Source organism: Gavia stellata, chromosome 9, assembly GCF_030936135.1.
Source record: "Gavia stellata isolate bGavSte3 chromosome 9, bGavSte3.hap2, whole genome shotgun sequence".
In the NCBI taxonomy this organism is placed as follows: domain Eukaryota; kingdom Metazoa; phylum Chordata; class Aves; order Gaviiformes; family Gaviidae; genus Gavia; species Gavia stellata.
Window position 1 is genome coordinate 30,977,588 of NC_082602.1, and position 22,129 is coordinate 30,999,716.

Sequence of the window (22,129 nt, forward strand, 5' to 3'; positions counted from 1 at the left end):
CATGTTTGATTTTCGCAGCCTTTTATTTCACTTTTTATTAACACTTTGCATATTAAAATTTGTGTAGGCAGCCAGAAGAGAGCAGCATCTACACAATACTCAACACAATGGAGAGGATTAGGAATCAGTGGCTCAGTTCTTTGGGACCTGGGCTGGGGGTGTGGGGGTGGTAAAGTATCCTTTCTTTACACTTTGTTTTGAAAGTACTTCTAATTTCTTTCTGTGTGCCCTCACTAAAATACTATCTACGATGTCCAATACTGGTTTGTGGTCTCAGCTGATAGTTTCAAAAAATTGAGTAAAACCAGGGTTACCTCAGTCTTTTTGCTGAGCTGTTCACATTTGCTTTTAAGGTTTCTTCTCTCCTCTCAACCATCCCAAACATATTAGTGTGCATGCCTAGGTACAGTGGTGCCAAAGTAGGAATTTATTTTCGAAATAACGACTAGTGATTTGGGATTTTTCTGGTATTTTAGCTGCCCTTGCATGAAATTCCTCCAATATTTTCATTCACAGTAGGAATGCTCTGGAAATCAAACCTACTAAAGTTGCCTCTGTTTATTCCTCCCAAAGTGAAATTATCCATGTCCTCTTGTCCCTCGTGGGATCCTGGAGGAAACTGTCTGCGCACACACAATGACACATCTTTGGTGCATTCCACACGAGCCAGTGAAATTACACCAGAAATACGAATTTAGCCCCCACAGCGTGTGCGCACGGCGCTGTCTGTATGGGGTACACACACACATGCCCCAGCAAATGCTCCCATTTCAATTTCAGAATAAGCTATTCAAGACATTTCTGTGTGATTAAGTTCATGACTGTGCGCTGTATACATTCCTCGAAAACGAATGGGTATTCTGTGAATGTTACCGCTTTGCAAAAATATTTGACGCGGGTTTAGTTATTTTTAATATTGAGGTTTTTGAAATCTCAGTAATTGTTATGATTACTGTGTGTAATAGAAATTAGAAAGAAGCCTGGGTTTTGGCTTTGAAGCTACCTACTTCTAAGAGTACATTTTTTTAAGTTTTCTTTTTAAGGTGCTTCTTCATGCCCCAGCTAAACTTTCCCCAGATTACGTGTTAGCTATGATAGCTGTTCTATAGTTAGATTTTAATCAGCCTCAGTACACAGTAATGTTAAACACTGAAAGAGCTACTAATTAATCGCCTTTCTGTATGTAACAGAGAGATAAATATCCATCCCGGAGGAATTGTAATTTCATGGTTTCTAATGATGGTTAGATTACATTATCTGGATCACTTAGGCTGTGGGTGTCATAAAAAATGCTCAAAGTCATTTATATTCAGTTTAATTTTTTTTTTAACTTTGTAAGCCTGAGAAAATAATGTGGTGTTAGCAAGTCTGTTTCATATTTTAGTTAAATATACCTTTGTTGCACTGACTGAATGGATACAGATGACAGTGACAAACTCCGTTCTTTTCTATTTAACATGCACCCTCTGCAATCAAATTAACAATGTGTAAATCTTCATCGGGCTTCTGCAGAAGAGTCTGTTGAGTTCCTCACCACTATTGAGCTTTGGGGAAAGGTTTTCTTTTTGGATGTCCATTTGCAATGAGCGTTTTCTGCTAATTCTTGTATGTTCTGTACAGTCTCAGTCGTCTGTCTTGAACCAAGAACTAACTGGACTTTTGGGTTGTATCAGTCTGCGGCTCAAATAAAATAATACAATCCAACAGCAGTGTGAACCTCTCGTTTTCCCCTCCCTGTTTCTAACTGATTGGAGTCCACAGGCGACTTGTGCACCTGCACATCTGTGTCCATGACACACTTAAATTTGGTAGCTACAAGAATGAAAAAAAAAAAAATCCTACTCCATGTGTATATTGTAATAGCTTATAGTTGCATATTTTAAAGTTATACTCATTCATATTTAAAAGGCTGAGGCTTCTTTGAACTGCTGTGTTGGAGGGGGAAGTTAATTGTTTCTGAATGAGGATGATACTGCCTTTCCATATCAATTATGTGTACTGCTCCGAATTATCAATAATGCTCATTTCCAATCATCTCTGTCATTTGCAGTTTCGCAGCAGGTGAGTGCGCTTGCAGAAAGTTGCCCGGGCTCCAGGGCCGCAGCCCCTTTCTGCATCCGCCGGGAGCCAGAGGCAGGAGGGAACCCCAGAGGAGCAAGGTGAGATGAAGAAATGTGATATATTTCCAAGAGAGAGTTTGTCATCAGTTAGCTAAAATTGCTTCTGAAGTTTCGCTGGCAACTGTTTTACATGTCTGACTTAGTGACGAAGGAACTATACTATCTTAATAGAGAACTCCAGAACTTCAGAAGGGTTTCTCCTTGTTTGAATGCACAGCACAATGAATTTGTACCCACAGAGCATTCACCACTTACATTTCAAAACCTACAGCACACTAAACGTGAAACTTTTGTTCAAATTTCAAGGATTTTGATAGCCCAAGTGAATAGACACTGCCTATTGATTTTTCCCTTACAATGACTCTTGGATAACCTATTTTCTCATTTATTTTTAACGACAGCTCATGAGATTTTACAGCAATTCTGCCCAACCTCCTAATATCAAAATCCCTCCTTGACCCTGAAAATTGTAATTCTGCTATAGATCACAGCTGCTGAATATTACCTTTTACTAAGCTGGTTAAATAAAATATGTCCAAATCACTAGATCCCACAGGCCATGACTGCAATTCTAATTATACAGGGTCTGTATTTCTGCTCTACTGTACAGAAAAGCACAGCTCTCTCTGAGTCCACACCAAAGTGTGGGAATCCAGAATATTGGTTCTAGTTTTGAAATTTTTAAAAAAAAAAAAAGTTACACTGCTCTTCAGTGATTTTCCTGTAAAACTTTTACAAGGGAACCAAACCCTTTTGATGTGTTCCATACAATAAAATGCTGTGTAAGTCTGGAGGACAGAAGCATGTGGCGAGAATTTTCTTGTGACTGGGGGATGGGTGTATTTGATGTGTACCCATTTCAAAATCAAAAAAAAAAAAAAAAGTCTCACACTACTCTTAGGCTGCATAGTCTGCACAATGGCTCAGGAAACCAATGTAAGGAAACTAATTCTGGCCATTAAACACATCCTTTCCCCTCCCACTGCTTATTCAAAGAGTGATCACATGCTCCCTGCTGCAAGTTACACCATTATAGAATTTAGATATGGAAGAAACCTATTAGATTAGCCGTTCTACCTACTGATGTGAGATTGTTCCCTGGAGAACCTTATTCATTAGTGGATCACAGCCTAACCTTCTGGGCACACTGTGCCAAGACCATCTTAGTTTTGTTCTGCTTTTTCCCCCTGAGCTTTCCCTGTGGTGCTAAGAGAGCGGCTGAGGGGGTAGTTTGGTGAGGAGCACGATGGAGAAGATGGGATTCTTTAGTTTTGCCGTCAGAGTGGTGGTTTGGATGCTTGAGTGTGTACGTACTTATGTGGATGATTAATCTGTGTACTTTTTTCAATTAGTATCCAAGTACAGAGGACTAGATGGGGATGGGGGTTGGTCTTACTCAACGTAATTCACTGTAAGATCTTCTGCAGCCCAGTGGTCTCCTACAGCAAATTACCTTCATGGCTTGCCCTGATTCTGCAGTGTCCTCAGATCTAGTCTCCATTTTGCTTTCCACTTTCACTCTTTTGTGAGCAGATGGAGCCAAACTTTTAATTGCTTCTCTGCCAGGGAAGGCAGCTTGGCGTTTTGCTGCTTTTTCAGGACAGAAAGTTTTTATTTTGGTTATTCTATGGTCCGATCCCGTAAAACTCTGAGCTTTCCAGGGCAGCTGTGCGTGCTTGACATGCCTCACAGTTGTACCTGGTACTGGGGCACTTTCAGCTCGGTTTCCTACTCCAAACTTTTCCTCTCAGAGCTTCACTTGCACCTTCTGTCCTGGTAACTTCTCTTAGCCATTCCCCTTGTCCAGAATCCCTGGGACGACCTCAGCGTCAGCCTGTTCTCTGGCATCAGCCACTTGCGATTTAATAGTCTGATTCAAACCTGCTGTTGAAGCACCTTGAGACTGTCACTTCAGACAAGCTTATTTGTTTCTACCATGTGGGAGCTGCCAGTTCTCCCTGGTCTGGCCCCTGTGGGTGTAAGCCCTGCAGCACACTGCACTGCGCCTTTCCTCCACGGGCCACTCGCACGTGGACTACCCCCTCCGGGCCTCTGCAAGGTCCCCAGAGGTGAAACCAAGGTCCAGGGGGGGTCTGTCTGCAAGCAGACATCTGCTGACCCCAGCATGGACCAACATGAGTCCTGCAGAGCCCAGAGGAGGTACAGGGAGTCATCACCACACAGGAGACCCTGCATCCTTTGGAGATGCAGTCCCCCTTTGTCTGAGGACCAGGTCCTCAGAGCTTTCCCTTTGGTTGATGAAGACTGGGAAAAGTGTGAGAAAGGGAAGGGAGCAAAGGCGACCGCTTCCATCCTGCAGTTTCGAAGTTCTGGTTTCCGCCCTCAGAATATAATAAATGGCTGCTGAGTTACTTGACATGGAGCTAAAGTCTGTAGGGTGAATTTTCAGAGCAACGCACGGGAAATTATATGCACAATTACTGTTGTTAACAGAGCCTGGGCATGTAACTCCCTGCACAGCAGGCTGGAAATCTTCCCCATGCATGTTTAATGGGGTTTGGGTTGCTACATTCCTAGGGCTGTGTCCCTTTTCTAATGCCTAGTGTCCTGGATGAAACAAAGGAAGTACTGAATGTAAAAGAGATTTTATTTTGCTATTAAAATAATATTCTCTTGATCTGCAGTCTCCCTCTAATGCCAAAGAACTTCTTGCCTCACTCAGTGATCCCTTAACCTTTCTGTTCTGTGAGAAAAAAAATCACCGCTTTATTTATTTATTTTTTCTTCTTCTAAATGTATTCCACATAACCTGTTCATCGATGTTCATACAAATGAGCATATACGTGTTCATACAAGCAGCACAGTTATTCTAGTGATGGATATTGTTGAAATAAGTGTAGGTCATAACACAGGAAATATTCGTCTAAATCTTAATGCATAAATGCTTCTGAGTAAAAAATATATTTGCACATCTTCATAGAAAAATGAATTGTATGTGCCATTCACTAATCAGGCATGTATTTAAAATGTCTCCCAGCTCAGGAGGTTATTAATGTAGTATTTAAACTTCAGTACATTGTACATTAGGAAGGATCTGTAAATTTGGGGTTGTCTTTTGCTTCCACGCTCTTTATTTAGTTTCATGTACTGTAATTGTTTTCCTTTCCCCTGAAGAAGGTTATCATCTCCTGCACCTAGATCAATTCAAGTGGACTTTAATTATCTTCAATAAAAATTAAATTACTCCTCTAAACTAACAGTTTTGCAGCTAAAAGGAGCTTATATTTACAGCTGTGCCGTCTTATTGATTGAAATTTTCTTCTACCCACATTATGCTTGACTCTCCAGCTTTCTGCAAGGTCTGAAGGCAGAAAGCAAGGTGCTGTAAACTGAGACTAGAAACACCAAAGTAAAAACACACGTACATCAAATATATATATATAAAAAATACATCAAATACATATACAAGTTTCTAAAAGGTTTCAATCATCCTAAAATTGCACATGATTGCTCTTCGGCTCCCCCAAACTCTTTCATCTAAGAGCAGAAAAAAGTGTAGCTTTCTCGAGTTTTAAAAGCATTGTTGGGGCATGCCTAATAGATTTGTCTAACTCTATATGTCTTGATATATGCAGCATGGATGATTGTATTCTCCTTAGCATAGATCTTAAAACTGTAAATAAATTTTTGAAGTAAATAGTCACTCGATAATAGCTTAATGAAGTATCACACACCAGCAGTTTTGAATACAAAAAAAAAAAAAGTTCAAACCTACCGTGTGGTGTCTCTTTTTACTGGAAATGGGCTTTTACTTTTAAAATTCTGTTATATTTGGAGAGAAGTAATCCCACGGAAAATGATACCACTACTAATAGGGAACATATTATCTTTCATGTGGGTATTTTTTTCATGTTTAAGGTTTCTTTGTTATTATCTCAGTAGCAAGACTCTCCACACAGTCTTAGGCAGAAAATCAAAATATGCCTTAAAGCAATAATCTTTTAATAAGTATCAAATGTCTTTCAATAAGATAAAAGAATTCTGTAGCATGCTTACACACACACACACACACACACACACGCTCTTACTTCACCATTAATCTTATTTTATACCTTTTCAACAATATTTCGGGGAATATATTTATTTTTTTTTAACCAAGACTAAACCCTCCTCACAAATTTAAGATAATTAAATTTCTCAATACGACTGAAAATTCTGTTCAGATTGGTCTCTCCCCTTGTTGGGGCTCCTTGTTCAAAGGACTTTGGGAGATGGGAGCATCTCCTATGGCCTCAGACATTGCCATCGGCCAAAATAGGGGTGTTGCTCCAAACTTCATTAAGACACCACCTTGGAGAATAGAGTCCTTTTGCATTGATTTTTCAGGAGTGCAGGATGGAGTGTATTCCCACAGCCCAATTTCAGGAGAGTAAAGTGAGATCCTTTGGAGGAGGTGCAAGGAGCCTGCCTGACTCTGTTAATGGACACAAGGGGACACTGGGCTTCACCATCCAGACCCAGACTTGTCCCACGCAACTTTAGGTTCCGATCCAGGGAAAGTAAGTTAGTGGGTTAGTGATCTGAGGTGCCTTCTATAGGCAGAGGGGATACATGAGCAAGACCCCTAAAATTAGATTGGGGAAATGCCCTGCCAGTCTCCTGGCAAGGAGGAAAGGGATGAACACAACAGGCATGGTTATTCTGCAGGTGAAAGCGGAGGAAGCCTGGACTGCCGCTGATGAGGGGAAGAGGTTCAACCTTTTCTTTTGCTAATCAAGGGAAAGATATTGCACGCTCTTAACTCTCATCCAGCTTCAGGCTTCAACCTGTTTTATGAGAGGAGAACAGTATTTATCTGCATCCGACACCAACATGCGATGTATACCTCTCAGCCCCACTGCTTATCTGTACTGTGACATGCAAAGCGCAGTGCTCGCTTGGTGCTGTTGGGGTGCACGTGCTTTGTGCTCAGTCTCTCCTCCTCGCGGTGAGAAGCTGGACTCTTTCCGCCCCACAGAAAATCAGCGTGAAGGAGAGGAGGTGCTGCACTGCAGAGTGCAGAGCTGCTGTATTCTCCAGTGACGTAAATGGGCCTTGAGGGAGTGAAGTGGGAAAACGTTGGGTTTTTTGAAAAATGGTGCCTCTTGCACCTTGGCTTCAGCGACAACAAGCTGCAAGTTGCCTGCGTGCCACAGGTTAGGTTGTCAAAGTTGTTCTTTTTTCTAATGCTCCTTATGACAAATACTCCTAATTGCTTCTCACTTTCATACTTTTCCGTGCCTCCTGGCTAAGACATCCGTCTGTAGCCTTTATGGTTTGTCCTTTCAAAGCTTGGCCTCAGTTGTGTCTATCTGTGTTCTCTGTTTCTTACTAACTCGAGCATCCCCTACCCCTCTCCCCATCCCTCTGTGCCTGCAGAGCAACGTGCGGGCACCTGCCAGCTGCTTCGGAGACTGAGCTCTTCACACCTTTCCCGACAGCTGAGCAGCACATTGCCCTGTGTTTGCTACACCTGGTGCATAAAGATGTACAGCTTTCCTCTCTTTGAATAACCCAAAGCATGCATACCACATTGAATCTGAAAATAGAAAAGCTGTCACCAGCTACTTAGAGGAAAATGCAGTGAAAGGAAAAAGAAAATGAAACCAAATGTGGTTTGTCTCTTTTATGGAGATGGGTCCAAGTTTCATACCTCCCTTAACAAATATGGTGGTGCTAATTTGAGTTGCGAACTCATGATCACTTTTTTAAGAAATCTACATATTAGTGTTGCAAGAAGGAGACTTTGAAAGCCTTTTAAGTATCTTTCTCATTAATTTACTTAATCCTCTGATCTTGCCTTCTTTTAAGTTGTTTATTTTTAAAAGAAAGACAAAAGTGAGCTGGAAAGCTTTGTTACTAAAAGGTTTTTAAAACTGCATGTGATACAAAGTAATTAAGCAAATATAAATATAGGTGTAAATAGTACACAAACACATGGAGTCGGTGTGCGGGGACAGCTTCCTCCACCGGCTTTGAAGGGAAGCGGTGGACAGGACAGGACAGCAGAGCGCAGGTAGCAGGCCTCTACCTCAACCATAGTAAAACTTTGCTTTCTACATGTTTATTGTCTGTCTTCAATATTTTTAAATGCTGCAAGACACCGCAATAAAAGTTTTTTGTAGTGGAGAAGGTGGAACAAAATTCCATATCTGATGGGAACATCAAAATTTTCACATTATTTTTGGTTCTGAGGTGTTTTATGAAAATTTTCCAAAGTGACCTGAGATTTCAGATTCCTGCACGTCAGGGTGCTCAGCTTGAGATGTGTAAAGAGATTTCTTTTTCAGAAAGTAACTTGCTTGGCCATCTCTGGAAATCTGGTTCCCTCCGCGGTGCTCAGCACCCGAAAAAACCCCACCAGAGGCACCCAAAACCATTCTTTACTCTTTAGATTTTATTCAGCTAACCGGGACAGGGCAGGCCTGAATTTTGGATGAAAGAAAACTCAGATGAGCAGGGAAGTTATTCCCCAAGGACTATATCCTCAGTGATACTATGAGCCAGCAACCCCCATAGCTTTCAGCATGTCTCATGATCAGACTGGATGTCTTTTGCCCGAGGCTGAAAATCTCTTCCTCTCTAAAACCAAAGAGATGTTGGCTGTGAGTTATGATTAGTAATAGAGTCCATTTGTGGTGAGGTGGGGGAAGGGGAGATGATGGACCCAGAATCATAAGATTTTATGTGCTCGGTTTATTTCCAAACAACCATGGAGGACTGCCCTGGTCTGGGTAGTTCACTGCTTGAGCACAAAAACTGAGAGCGAGCACAGGGAACAGCAAAGGGAGAACAAACAAGCAATTTATGTGTAAGTAGTCTGCATTCTTTACAAGTGGCATAATTGAAATATAGCACGTTGAAGGATAAACTCAGGGAGTTACACCGTCTAAAAGGCCGCCTAGAAGAAAGACCAAGATTGCTAAGGTGAAGTGCTGTCAGGAAAACAAACCTGAATGAGCATATGGGCAAAACAGAGAGGGAAGATATCCAAGTGCCTGCTCAGAGCATCAGCACCCAACTCCTCTCACCCACGGAGCAAGAGGATGGCAGCACGGCGGCGCTGACAAGGGTGTCAGACGCTCATCCACGGTCAACTCTCACCGGCGTGTCTGGGTGAACTGCTGAGCGAAATTTGTTCCAAATTTGGAGGCCCAGAGAGGGGGCAAGTTGTGTTTGGCTGGGCTCTAATTGCATCCTTGCATTACTATGCAATTAATTGCTGCCATGGTCTGCTCGGGGAGCAGTGAGCGTGCCAGCTCCGTTCCTGGGCAGCCCCGGAGGCTGGAGGAGCTCATGGCTCTCGCTCCAGGGGGTGACCGGCTCGGATGGCTCTGCGGCTCTGCTGCCAGCCCTGCTGGCAATACCGGTCTTCCCAGGATGATGTGCTTTCCTCCTGTGGTGTGGTTCTCTTAGCAAGCTTTAAAAGTTTGAGAAATTGCACAGAAAATGTAGGGCAGGGAGAACACTTTCACTCATGTATCTTAAGAAAGAGACGACTAGAGAAAAATGGGAGCACAGTTTTCCATAGCATTTTGTATGGCTGCTTTCAATGCATATCTCAAAAGGAGGCAGTGTCTTGCAGAAAATACGTAATTCTGTCAAGCTACAGAGGTGAAAAGAAGAATAATTTTGCTCTCACTTTACAGATCACTGTAGTTCTGATGTCAAGAATAGCATAGTAAAGTAGCACAAGTTCCTGAATGAAAGGAAAAGCAGTGTTTAACCCCCAAATTGGGATGTGCTACTCATTTCTAACATGTCCCTCACTAAATCCTTGCCTGCAGGGAAGAGATGGGAAGGAGGAGAACAGATTTATAACTCCCAATGTCTGGCATTGCCAGTGTTGGCCTCAGCTTCATCAGCTGATACCATGGGGGTCTGGGATACAAAGAACGGGTGCAGAAGGAGGCAGAAGAGAAGCTCCCCCTGGGCCCCAGCAATGAGTAACAAGTCAGTCCTTTGCAAACTTGCCTTGTTTAACCCTGAATGGGGCACAGCCAAGAGCAGCACAGGGCACCCATGCAGTGAGGGCAGCAAAGAGCACTGCTGGCCCGCCTGCAGGGAGGCAACTCACCAGCAGCAGCTTCAGGGATTTTTTCTGGGCTTTCCTGTGGTCCCAGGTGTGGGCTAGCTCCTGGATTCCTGCAGGAGATTCCTTTTATTTCTGGCCATCGTCCCAGTCTCCCAGGGAGCAGCTGCAGCACACGACAGTTTTTCCAAAGCATGTGAGTGGCAGACAGCCCTAGACAGTCCAGAGGAGCACGCAGTCTCCGCTGGAGCACATCTGGGTAAAAACTAAGAGAGTAAGCCTGGTTTGGATGTCTGCATTTCATCTGGAAACTTGACCAAGGGCAAGAGGAGCCCAAGGTCCCTGTGCCTTGGAGCTCCTCCGTCCTGGGCACCTGGCAGCTGGTGCCACTTTGTGCTGCAGGCAAGTGGTCTGTGACTCATAGAATCATTTAGGTTGTAGAAGACATTTAAGATCATCCAGTCCAACCATGAAGAAGCGTGTGGCCTGACTGTTCATTGCTTCCTCTGACTAGTGGAGGCCACTTTGGGTTTATGGGCAATGAGGACGTACAGGGGAAGGACAAGCAGATGGGTGGGGAGCATGTCTGGTTCCAGGAGGTGTTCTGCACCTTGGTTGTTTTTTAATATTTCTTTTTTTTACAAATACAGACATTTGCATAAACATAATGTCATGCTGAAAAGAAGAACTGTGTATATGTCACCTCGGTGTACGTGACTGGACACACAAGAAACCAAGGTTCCCTAGTTGCATCGAGTGGTAACAGCTGGCACACAATCTCTTCATGTGAACCTAAAAATACTCATAGGTCAGGGCTCTGAAAGAAAAGAACCTTTTTCCCAGTCAGACCTTTTTTTCAAGAAGTAGAGGAAAAGATCTTCTTTATTCTAGTCATTAAATTACTGCACACGGAAAGCCAACACAGTGAAGCATCTTCCTCATCATTACAGCCCAAGGCACTGGGAGGATCCAGTTCATCCCTTTGGGAAACTGCAGGTGGCAGTGGGTTTTTAGCAGGGGTTTATGTCGCCTGGAAGGAGTAAACTGAGTCCTGCTAGTTGAGCAGCTCAACGAGTTATCACCCGCAACCTGCCCGAGAACTGAAATGTCTTGCTATGGCTTGGCAAAGTTAACACAGGTTTGAAATGATGAGGAAAAATATGTCTGGCCTATTTTAACTTTTTTCTTTTGGGACCCTTTTGTTAGCTATTTTCCCTGCTGTGTTTTCATCCAGTCCCATAAACGAGCCAGGCACACGTTTAGATTTGATCCATTCATCCATCTTATAATATCTAAGTCCCTTCCACATATGATGAATAGCCAGGGCTGGCCGGCTGTTCTGCCTCGTCGCCCCTTTTGGAGCACAACCTTTGCAAGGGATTTGAGGTGGGGTGGAGTCGATTTTGTCGGGGAAGTGATTGCCTTAGGTTTTGCTTTATGGAAAAGAAAGGAGGAGAATGAGAAGGGACTGGATGTTATCACCCCCCTCCCCACCTCACCCGCTGCTGGTGAGCTTTGCGCCTCCTTACAAACCACATGTGACTTAGCCCCAGCAAACTCCAGAAGCTGGAGTCCTTGGATCGGTGTGATCCTTCCCCTTTTGTACCTTCTCCAGAAGACACACACATCCCAGACGGTGATTGTGTGTCCAGAAGGGCTGAGCTGGGCATCTCTCCAGAGGCAAGGCCAAGTTATGCTTTAGGGACGGAAGGCAATAAAGACTAAATAGTGTTTACCTTATGTTTCTCATTCACAGCCCGCCTTAAATCATTTGTAACAGGGGTGGGGGGAGGAAGGGGGAGGATATTGGGATTGTGTGCAGCCCAAATGCCAAGAAGTGCTTTTGCCTTCCCTGGAGATGAGCTCTGTGGAGCCCTGCAGGGTGTGATCGCTTATTTGGTAATGTGAACACAAGGAGCAGAAGCACAAGCAACCAGCACAGCAATAGCATTAGATCAGGGGATTTGGACTTCGCTGTGGTCCCACACCCAAGTCAGGCACAAAAATACACGAGCATATGTTCGCAGATGTGCACATGCATGTGCTGACGAAGGCTATTTTGATTGAAAAAAGGAGAGGAATTGCCGTTTCTATCAAATGATCCGCTTTTCAGGAAAGCAGCAGTGTGCTGCTAGCACCAGGAGCGCAGAACAAGACTTTCTGTGGGAGCCTGCGTGAGGTCTCTCTTTTCTTGCAGTGGTGAAACAAAAGTAGGTGCTCCACTCCCAAGCAGGGCATCTAACTACTCCTCTTGTATTAAGAATTGTTCAAAAATAACCCACAGATCCAAACTCTATTACTTTGCACAACTAGATTTGCCAGCATTTCCTTGACTTTGGTTCCAAGACAGCTTTTGCGTGTGGGTTCACGTGTGTTCTCGAGAGTGATGTGCAGAATAAGCAGGTTCCACCTTATCTACCGCACTTTCGAACCGATTTATTTAAAGGCTAGTGTGTAAACCCGAGCAACAGATGACAAATTTAGAATAAAAGCGAAGTGAAATCGCCTTCGGGAACTTGCCAGTTTGACCATTTAGGAGTCTGAATGGGTATTGATTTGAGGCGAATATTCTAAAGTTTGCATTACCCTTTGAAAAGTGCTAATGTAGTTCTTGTCACTTTAAATTAACTTTAGATAAGAGGGACTGACAGAAACATGAAGATGTGTGAACTATATTTGACTGATATTCTGTCAAATATTGCATGGGGTTATGATCCACAACTTTTCCCATCTGCTGCTCAAACCTGAATCCTTGAATGCACAATGGATTAATTACCATATTTTGTTCTGATTTCACTTAGTAGTATAAAAGACTGTGAATGTTAAATGTACCCTTACCTGCCTTCTTTTTCTAAGGGTAAGGTATGTGAGGAGAGGAGTGGGGATTCTTTAGCAATTTTTCACACCCACATATAATGATTTGCTAAGTGCACCTCTTCTCAAATAATTAGATTCCCAGAAGTTAACCAGAGTAACACAGCACTCAGAATTTCATTCACTCCTTTCCTTGGAGACTTTTTTCCCCCTCAGTAATAAAAGCAATGAGCGCTGATGTAGCATGTTCCATCCGCTGCACTTTACAAGCAGCAGTATAATTACGTGAGGCTTTGCCATTCGGTATCATTGCACAAGGATACAGCATGGAGCAGTGGAGGTCAACAATTTCTACTGATGTTATGTTTCCTAGAAGGCCTGACATTGATTCCCCGGTGCCACTTGTCCATCCCAGAAACTCAGACTGATGCTTGGTAAACTAGCCTGCCCCTTCCTGCAGCTGGACACCCGGAAAGCTGGATGTCTTAAATTAAAGGCCCTTTTGAAAATAGGGGCAGTATTAACTTGACCAAAATCGCCTAGTGTTTCAGTGACAAAACTCAGAAGCCTTTAGTAAAAACTCTTATTTCTTCTCCTTTTCTCCCAGTGCTGTTGGGATGAGCTGAGTTACCTTGACTTCCAGCTGAAGCAAATAATGTCCACTTTAGCTGATACACTGGAGACGTAAACCCTGGTAACAGCCAGTTCCTTCACTTTGCAGTGTCCTTAACCCATGTATCATCTCTTGAGTTTTTTTTTTAAGAGGACACTGCACATCGCAGGGACATCTTGGGTTACATTCCGGCACCACACCACTTAACAGATAGGAAGCATTTCTTTGTGTGTCTTGTTGACTCTAGTATTCCTGCGTCAGTGAGAAAGTGTGGTTATCCAGAAATAAGCAAGCTCAGTGATGGTGTGAAAGGAAGATTCAACATATGAGGTTAGACAGACTTGTAAGATGGACTCACAAATCCGTCTCTTATTACAGTGAAGTCCCTTCTGGAAGAACTTCATAATAATACACTTGGGAGTAACTGTGCACTCAGTCCTGACTTTTATGTGTTTTGTCAGGTTTTGGAGATTTAAGAATAACATTGCCTTTCTCCAGTACTAGAATATTCCGTAGATTCCCTCAGACATATCCATAGCCACTCCTCTGTACAGTATTATTTTTCAGTAATTTTTTCATGTCATTCTTCTTTCTTCAGTCCCCCTCTTATGAAATCTCCAAGCCTCGATTTTGGGATTCTTTGCTCCTAGTTTCTTTCTTTGACTACCAAATACGGGGCACAGCAAGGGAAAGTCCTGCATAAGAATTACCTCTATTTTGTTTGGGAGAAGTGTTTGCTACGAAGGTGTAGGCTTGTCCTTCATATCTAGTTGCCTTTAATTCTGAGGGCTGAAGAGAATGGAGAAAATATTATGTGAGCCCAAGGAGGGGCTTGAGATACTCTTGGAATATATTAGCAAGTTCTCACTCTTTGGCTGGAAGCTAGTCCTCAGACTGAGTGCATTCCTATCCTGTCCTATTGCAATAGCAAGTAGGTAAATGGCTACCAACATTAGCAAGCACATAGCTGGTAGCTACAGGACAGCTAAAGGGATCAATAACCTTTCAAACTGTGCTAAGAAGCACTCGGCTGATGGAACACACTCATCATTAAACTCACTCTGCTTCTGTTAAGTCAATCCCACTGAAAGCTGATGCCTTAAACGCTCTACTGGGGGGTCAAAGGAGAAGCCTTCTGTTTTAGTGCCTCTTTTCGTCTTCTCTTCATCTAACTAGCATCTGGCCCAGTTTAATAATCTTTGTTCTGAGTGGTGTAAGGTCATTAGCAAAACCTTAATGGGGACAAGGGCTGCAGCACTGGACCTCTATTTAGGGAATCTATTCCAAAAGAAAAAGGTATGATGTTTCTTTAGACCATCTTGCAAGTGACATAAAGATTAATGAGGGATAGACAAATGCCCTTGCTCCAAAGTCAGCATAAAATAGAAGGTTCTGTTTAAACTTTTCAAAATGAATTACAGTCAGGTGCTGACTATCAAGAAAAGAAATGAAATCTGAGTTGAAGAGTCTGGAATAATTCTCTGGGTCTTTCCCCAAACCTGTCACTCTTCTATGGATATGAATATTAAAGGATAACAGAATCTGCAAATCCACACATCCCGAGCTTGTGAGGCAAGTTGGGTACTCAAAAAAGATCGCTTAGGAGCTGCAAAGGTAGTTGGATATTTAGAAAATACCGGTATTTCAACCTGATTAATGGATGTAGAAGGGGAAAAATATTTGGGTTTTAAACCTTTTTTAGAGAGTCCAGATTTACCTCTTGGCGCTGGTAGAAGAAAGATCTCCTCTGCTGCAATTACTGCAATTAATTACTGGAAGTTACAAACACAGATTTTTATTTTAGCAAGGCAGTTCAACTCCATCTGAACTGTTTAGGCAAGATAATTTAATATTATATTCACGTGTTGTCTTGCAAAACTACAGACTGTGTATGTGTGGGTGCTACAAATATGTTTATCATGTGGAAAGAGGTCATAACAGTTTCAGAAATGTTTAGTGGGGCAAATCAGAGGCAGGTAAGAATGAAAACCAAGTAATGATCCATTGTTGCCGTTTATTTTCAAAGCAAACCATTGGAGCACCATAGATCACTCCCAGCTATGTTCCAGAATACATTCTACAGGCTTGGCTTTTTTTTTAACCTTGGTTTTAACTAATTTATAGTGTTTGTAAATGTACAAAGCCCTGGTGTTACCTAGGATATACACTGCCATCAAGTTTCAAGTGATTAGGTCTCTTCTTTAAGGTGGAGTTAACATCTCTATCTGCCAAGAGATATGGTCAAGTGCTGTACTATTTGGAAAATGCATTTTTAGCTGTTGTTATGTTGTAAAATATTTTGTTAGTGTCATGTTTTCAAGCAAACAATTGTTTTCTTTTTTTAAAAAAGCCAGCGTTGTTGAATTCCATTTTCAAAGTACAAGTTATCACGGGAAACAAAAGACTATTCTCAGTTTAGTAAACTCTTAGGCAGCAACCAATGACCCAGCCTGCCCAAGACCATGCATGCAAGTTTATACACATAGCACGAAACCAATAAATGCTCCCATAAATGAATTTGGAGAGAATTCTGAATACTTCTTTCCTTCCCTTCCCCTCTTGCCTGTGTGCATCCTGACAAAAGAGAAACCACAGAATGTGCAGAATGTCAACAAGGTCCTGGGATCTGATTCCCACTAGTTTTACTGGGCTCAAAGTCGGGTACTTACTGCCCAGAGGACTAGACAATAGGTTCATTCCTTCTCCCAAAGAAGCACAAAATGAGGCATTTCCTCTGCACGTTCCCCTGGCCCATCACAGGACACGCAAAGTGTTTAGAGTGCAATACGTGCTGCTCACCCGCAGCGATGCTCACACTGAATCACTGTGCGCTGGCTACTCGCACTGCGTGCTCATTTAAACTTCACAGTCACGTGAACATTCATGAAACTGATTGAGTACAGGTGGTTTTTGCATTGGAAACATGTGAAAACATGTGTTTTCTATGTTGTTTTTTATATGAAGGCTTGTGTCCAACAACCTAATTATTTTTATTTAAGTATTACATCACTCTTGCTAGCACAAGGAAAGTGCCAGCACCTGCTCTTTACTGGGCTCTGTAATGTTTTTTCTGTCCTCACCTATCTTCCAAAACGAAGGGGGACCATTTTCGCCCTGAAGGAATTTACTGCATGGTCTCCATCTGTGCCTCAACAGAGTAGACATGAGCCAGTATAATCCTCAGTTCTTTGGCTATTGAGGTTGACTGTACTAACTCACGCTGTTGTGCTCAGAGCATCCATCTTAAGCCCCCTAAAGACATTCAAGAAGGAGTTGTTGCACTTGTACAACTACAAACCTTTTTATACCTTTCAACAGGGCTTTCTCCAGATGAGCTAACAGTCCCTCCTCTTTTAAAAAATCTATGAAGCTAGGAATTATGATTTTTGTCAACATCTTGTAGAGAGAGAAATCTTAGAGGTAAAACAAAATGCTTTCGATTACATGTTTTCCTGGTTTTCTGCAGCCACATTATTATTTGGAAGATCTTTCATATGAGGTCAGAATACAAAGAAGAGTTTGTGACCTTATTCCTGCAACACCTGCCAGAGAACCCCAGACCTGACTCACAAGGTTGGGCAGAACTGTTGAGTAACAAGCAGCTTGCATGAAGGACTAGAGAGGGAAACTGAATTATAACTTGTAGAAAGACCCACCCAACCCCTCATTTTCCATTCTTCCTTTTCTGAATAGCACTGTGTCTACCATCATTCTGCTCTCCTACCTGCAGTCGCTCTGCAGTGTGCACCAGGCTCCCTCCTGTGCCTTCATTGTACCCTCCTGTACCCTCATTGCCTTGTCCCATGCCCTTCTTCCCAGCAACTCTTGCACTCATGCTAGTAACTTGTCTGCCCCGAGCTTCCTTGCACTCATGTCTTCCTTCAGTTTTTCAGTCACATTCCAGATCACCAAAAACTGAGTTGGCCATCTACCAAGAGCATAATTTCTCATCAGCTGCCAGACTTCTCTGTCTGTTGGATCTCTTCAGTCCCTTCTAGAGAGCTGTTGGTTCTCTTCATGCGCCGCTCTCTTTCAGCATGACCATTAACTCTTCTCTCCTGCTATAAGGTTGTTGCCAGTGTCCTGCTCTGAATCGCCCCAAGATCCTCCGCCCTGATCTCATGCTTCAGACTTTCTCTGGTGGAAAACCTGTGACCAGGCTAACATCCTCCATAACAAATCCATTCTGTCCTTGCTCAGCTCTGATTTTCACAAACTGAACAACTATACTGCTCCTACATGAGGACACCCTGACAACTGTCATCTACCTCCCTCTGAAAACTGGTTTAATTTATATCCGTTTTTTTCTCACATAGAGTTCACCTTTTCTGGTTTAGCTTTCACCTGTAACAATCAATCTAAACATCTCCTGTCTGTGTCCCTACTGACATCATGTCTTATTCCACCTTCAACCTCTTTGATCTGTCAAGTGCCTCCAATGCAGATGACCAGATCCCTCAGCTTCATGTAAGCCTACGCTTGTTTTCTCTCTCTCTCCTCCTTCTGTGCCTTGTTCTTGAGCAATTTCATCTGCATTTGATTTCAGCTACCATCTTTCATTCCCTGATCCCTCTTTCTACTGTGCTTTGTTTCCTTCTATCCAAGTTAAAATCTCGTCATGTCTCTATGGTGTCCCATGTTCAGTGCAAGTTGGACTTGTGCTGGACTGCTCTCTTTTAATACACTACATCCAAGTTATCTTTGTTGACACTTTCTGCATAACTTCTCTGAGATATTCTTCTCCCAACTAATTTGCTTGTTGAAGCTCTTCTTATCTGATTGCAACACCCCTTTCTTGGTCTAACCCCCTCTCTGTCTCCTCTCTTATTCTGAATGGTGTTCATTTTTCATCACATGGATCACATCAACTTTTTTTTTGCCTTCCACCACTACCTCTCCTTACCTATTGTAGCAAGTAGCAGCAGCGTGCCTCTGCCATCAGCACCCTTCAAGGCTTCTTCCCTCTCCACTCATTTCCTGTTGTTAACTTCCTCAAAAACAGTTCTTGTTCCACTTGCTCCAAGATGTCCATGTCCATAGCTGTAGTTTCATGCCAGGTACCCACAGTTCTTGAGAAGAGCTCTGCATGCATGTTGCGAAGCTGCTGAGTTGTTCTCCTTCAAAAATCTCCCTTAGAGTTCTCCTTTGACAGGATGACCACTGAAAACTCAACTGCACTGAGGCCACTGTCCATCTCGTTGACAGTCTCTCTCCCTGCATTTCCACATTTCTCTGTAGCTATCTCTTGTCTCTGAACTGTAAACTCTTTATTGTTATTCTCTGTTTGTGCAGAGCCTTTCACTGTGGACTCCTAGTCCATGACTCCTAAACAATATGTCAATGCACTCAAGTAATAGGGAACATGAATATTGCAACCAAGCCAAAGCTCTTGGAAATCTTTGTGAGTCAGGGTGTTCAGAATCTGAACCTAGCTCCAGCCACAAATTTTGCAATTGGCCTGCAACTCTGCAAAAGCTTTGTGTAAAACTCATATTGGAACACCCTTGAAATTGAGGGGTGGTGTTGGAATCTGCATCCAAATTTCACAGCTGTAGGTCACCTCTCAAACACGGATATTTGGAAGACGGTGAGGACTGTGCTGTAAGCAGCTACATCGGCGATGAGATATTGCTGCTGTTTTTTGCCGTCTGTGTTTTTGAAATGCTTGCTACAAGGACAGCTGTGAGGCAGATGCTGTTCTCAGTTCAGATGTGGAATGTTACAGGGTCACTCTGCTTACCTTATCATAAAAGAGCACGCGTTTTTGTGCTCTTCATGTACTGGAAAACAAATCCATGACAAATACTGTATTGTATTGTGTGCAAGGGCTTGGGGTGGGGGGAGAAGAAGGGAAGGGTATCTCGTCCTTAGGGGTTGCTGGTGCTAGGCACCACGAAAGAAAGCCCTGTTTGTTAGCCACACTTAGAGATACAGGCCCCAGCGTGAGGCACCTGCAGCAGCTTAAGGATGGCTTCGTGGGTCAGTAGTTGTGTCCCAGGGACTAGGGTTTCTGGCCTGCCATGCAGAGGCAGGAGGTGTGGTGGAGCTAGACTATTGCAGCAGAGGAATCCTGGGGGTACACAGCCTGACGACATGGGATGAGGAATTCTCAGATGCTTTTAAAGAATTTCTGCAAGAGGCAGAATATAATGTGGTCCTAGCCTTTCGTCTGTATTCCCACGCACACAAAAAACAATTTATCCTGAACTGGTGATCAGGGATAGTTGCATTACAGGATGTTGATGCTGGTGTTGCCAGCTGGGCAAAGTGAGGGTTTCAATCTGGAAACTGGATCTTGAGTATAGGGGGACTAGAAGGTGCTCAGAGATGGGATAAAGACCACTGGAGAGGAGCCGAGACTTGGGGTGCATGATGGGGGACAGGATGATAAAAAGCAAGTGAGTTTGAAGCCTAACGAGACATGGCAGGAGGTGGCAGAACCAGAAAGCGGTGAGGATTCCTGAACAAGGAAATCTGGTCTGGAAGGTGGAAGCTTGTGTGGGGCTGGGGTCTGCTGTCAGGGGAGCTGGGCAGCCGGGGCTGCTGTAGCTGTGCACCAGGGATGTGAGTGATGGTATGGACGGCACGGTGAGGAAAGGCTGGTAGCAGGGCCAAAGTTAGGTCAGGGAGAGAGGGAGAGAGGCAGAAAAGGAGGAAGGGCAAAAAAGCCAGAAAGAAGAGATGCAGAGAATTTTTCTCCACCTGGCTCTTTTCTACACCATGAATTAGCTTTCAAGCCTGAAGAAAACTTTTGCCTTTTACTTCCCTGTGTCTTTCTTCCCAGTGTCCTCGTGTCTTGGAAAATTGGGTTGAGCTATGTGAGGGAGGATACGAGAGAGAGGATGGAAGAAGTCTTACAGCATTGGAATCCCACCAATTTGTCTGGGCAGCTGTTACTACTGATTATGTATGCTGTATTCATGCATGCTACATTTCCCATGTTAGCTGCATGGTTTGGAGCCTGCAGTTGCAGACAAAGGTTTTGGGCTGTGTTCTTTTAACTTACTGGCCTGTGCAGTTTGTTACAGGAATAGCTACAGATTCCAAGGCACACGATAGGCGAGAAACAGTGAAAATGGAAACTCATACCTGCTTGCTTGTCTGCCTAACATATCTGTCTACTCTTTGTACTTATATAGTTTCCTTCACGGTAGGGTCTCTGCACCTGTATAAGTTGAACGTTGAACATACTTGGCACGGGCATGAATATGGAAACATTGCCCACTGCCACATTTGTGCACACAGTTGCCAAGACAAATACAGGGTTGTATCCTGCTGCTATCCGATGCACAGAACCCCTATTAGGAGTCAATGAGAGTTCTGCATAAAAAATCAATGGAAAGATTTGACCCCTTTCAAATGGAGCAGTCTGTGGTATAAATTGCACTACCTTTGTTGTGCACAGAAGATAAACTCCACATTTTTTCCTGACTATCCCTTTTTGCTAGCATGCCCTCTGGAATGTGCTTTTTCACCCCACTGTATCTAACTAGCATCATGAGATTGTTTTCAATAAAGGCGCAGTAAAACCATCCCGGGTGCGGGTGCCTGGTTGGCTTTTTAAACACATTTATAAAAATTATTGCTGATTATTCATATGTGAGCTCTCCGCACGGTATATTTTAAATTATATTAGAAAAATTCAGAAATAAAATAAAGGTGTTATTAAATGTGTGGGGATACCATCATTATACCTACGGGTAAAAATCACTGTCTGAAATCACCTCAGAGGGATGTGGACTGAAAGAAACTGCTAGTTTGGCTGGTGGTTTAGAGGATGTTCTATTGCTGAGCTACTAAATAAATCCCCTTTTGCCCTGCACTGCCTCCAGCAAGCCCTTAGCCTTCCCCACTCTGTCTTCCCCACACTGTTTCTCTATTTTTCCTCATAATCTCAGCCCTGATTCTCTTTTTCCCATTCTTCTGAATGTTGAAGTCATGACCTTTGTGGTTTATAGGCCACAAGAGACTGAGCTAAATGTGTTAGCACAGAGTCAAAACAAGTAATAGCTGGCCAATTAAATTAATAATCCATATTGTTACAATGTTTAACCACGGCTGTTTCCTCAGTGGTCTGTTTAAATCACAGCCAAGTCCTGACCTATTAAAATGAATAACTGGAATTATGAGAAACTCCATTTAATAAACACAGCGAGGAACGCAACACAATCGGTATGAAATATTTATTACCACTTTAAGCTGCAGCTAGTTGAGATTTAAGATTGGATTAATGAAGAGGTTTTAATTTCTGGCTAAGGGTAGAAAGCTTAAACCTGGAACATTTCCTCAATTTCCTGGTATGGCTTTGCAATGGGCAAGATTCGAGATGGGAGCGTACGATTCGATTCATGCTTTCCCCTTGCAGAGCTCTCTCCAGACACGTTCGATGCAGGAGGAGATCAAAGCAAGCAGGCTCCAGACAAGTGGCTCAAGTGGCTTGAAAAAACTCAGGGGAATAAGGGATGGAGCACTAGACATGAGCCTTTGGATTTTAAAATGAGCACTCCTGCCAACCACCATCCTATGGAGAGCAATGTTAATGGAAGGCTG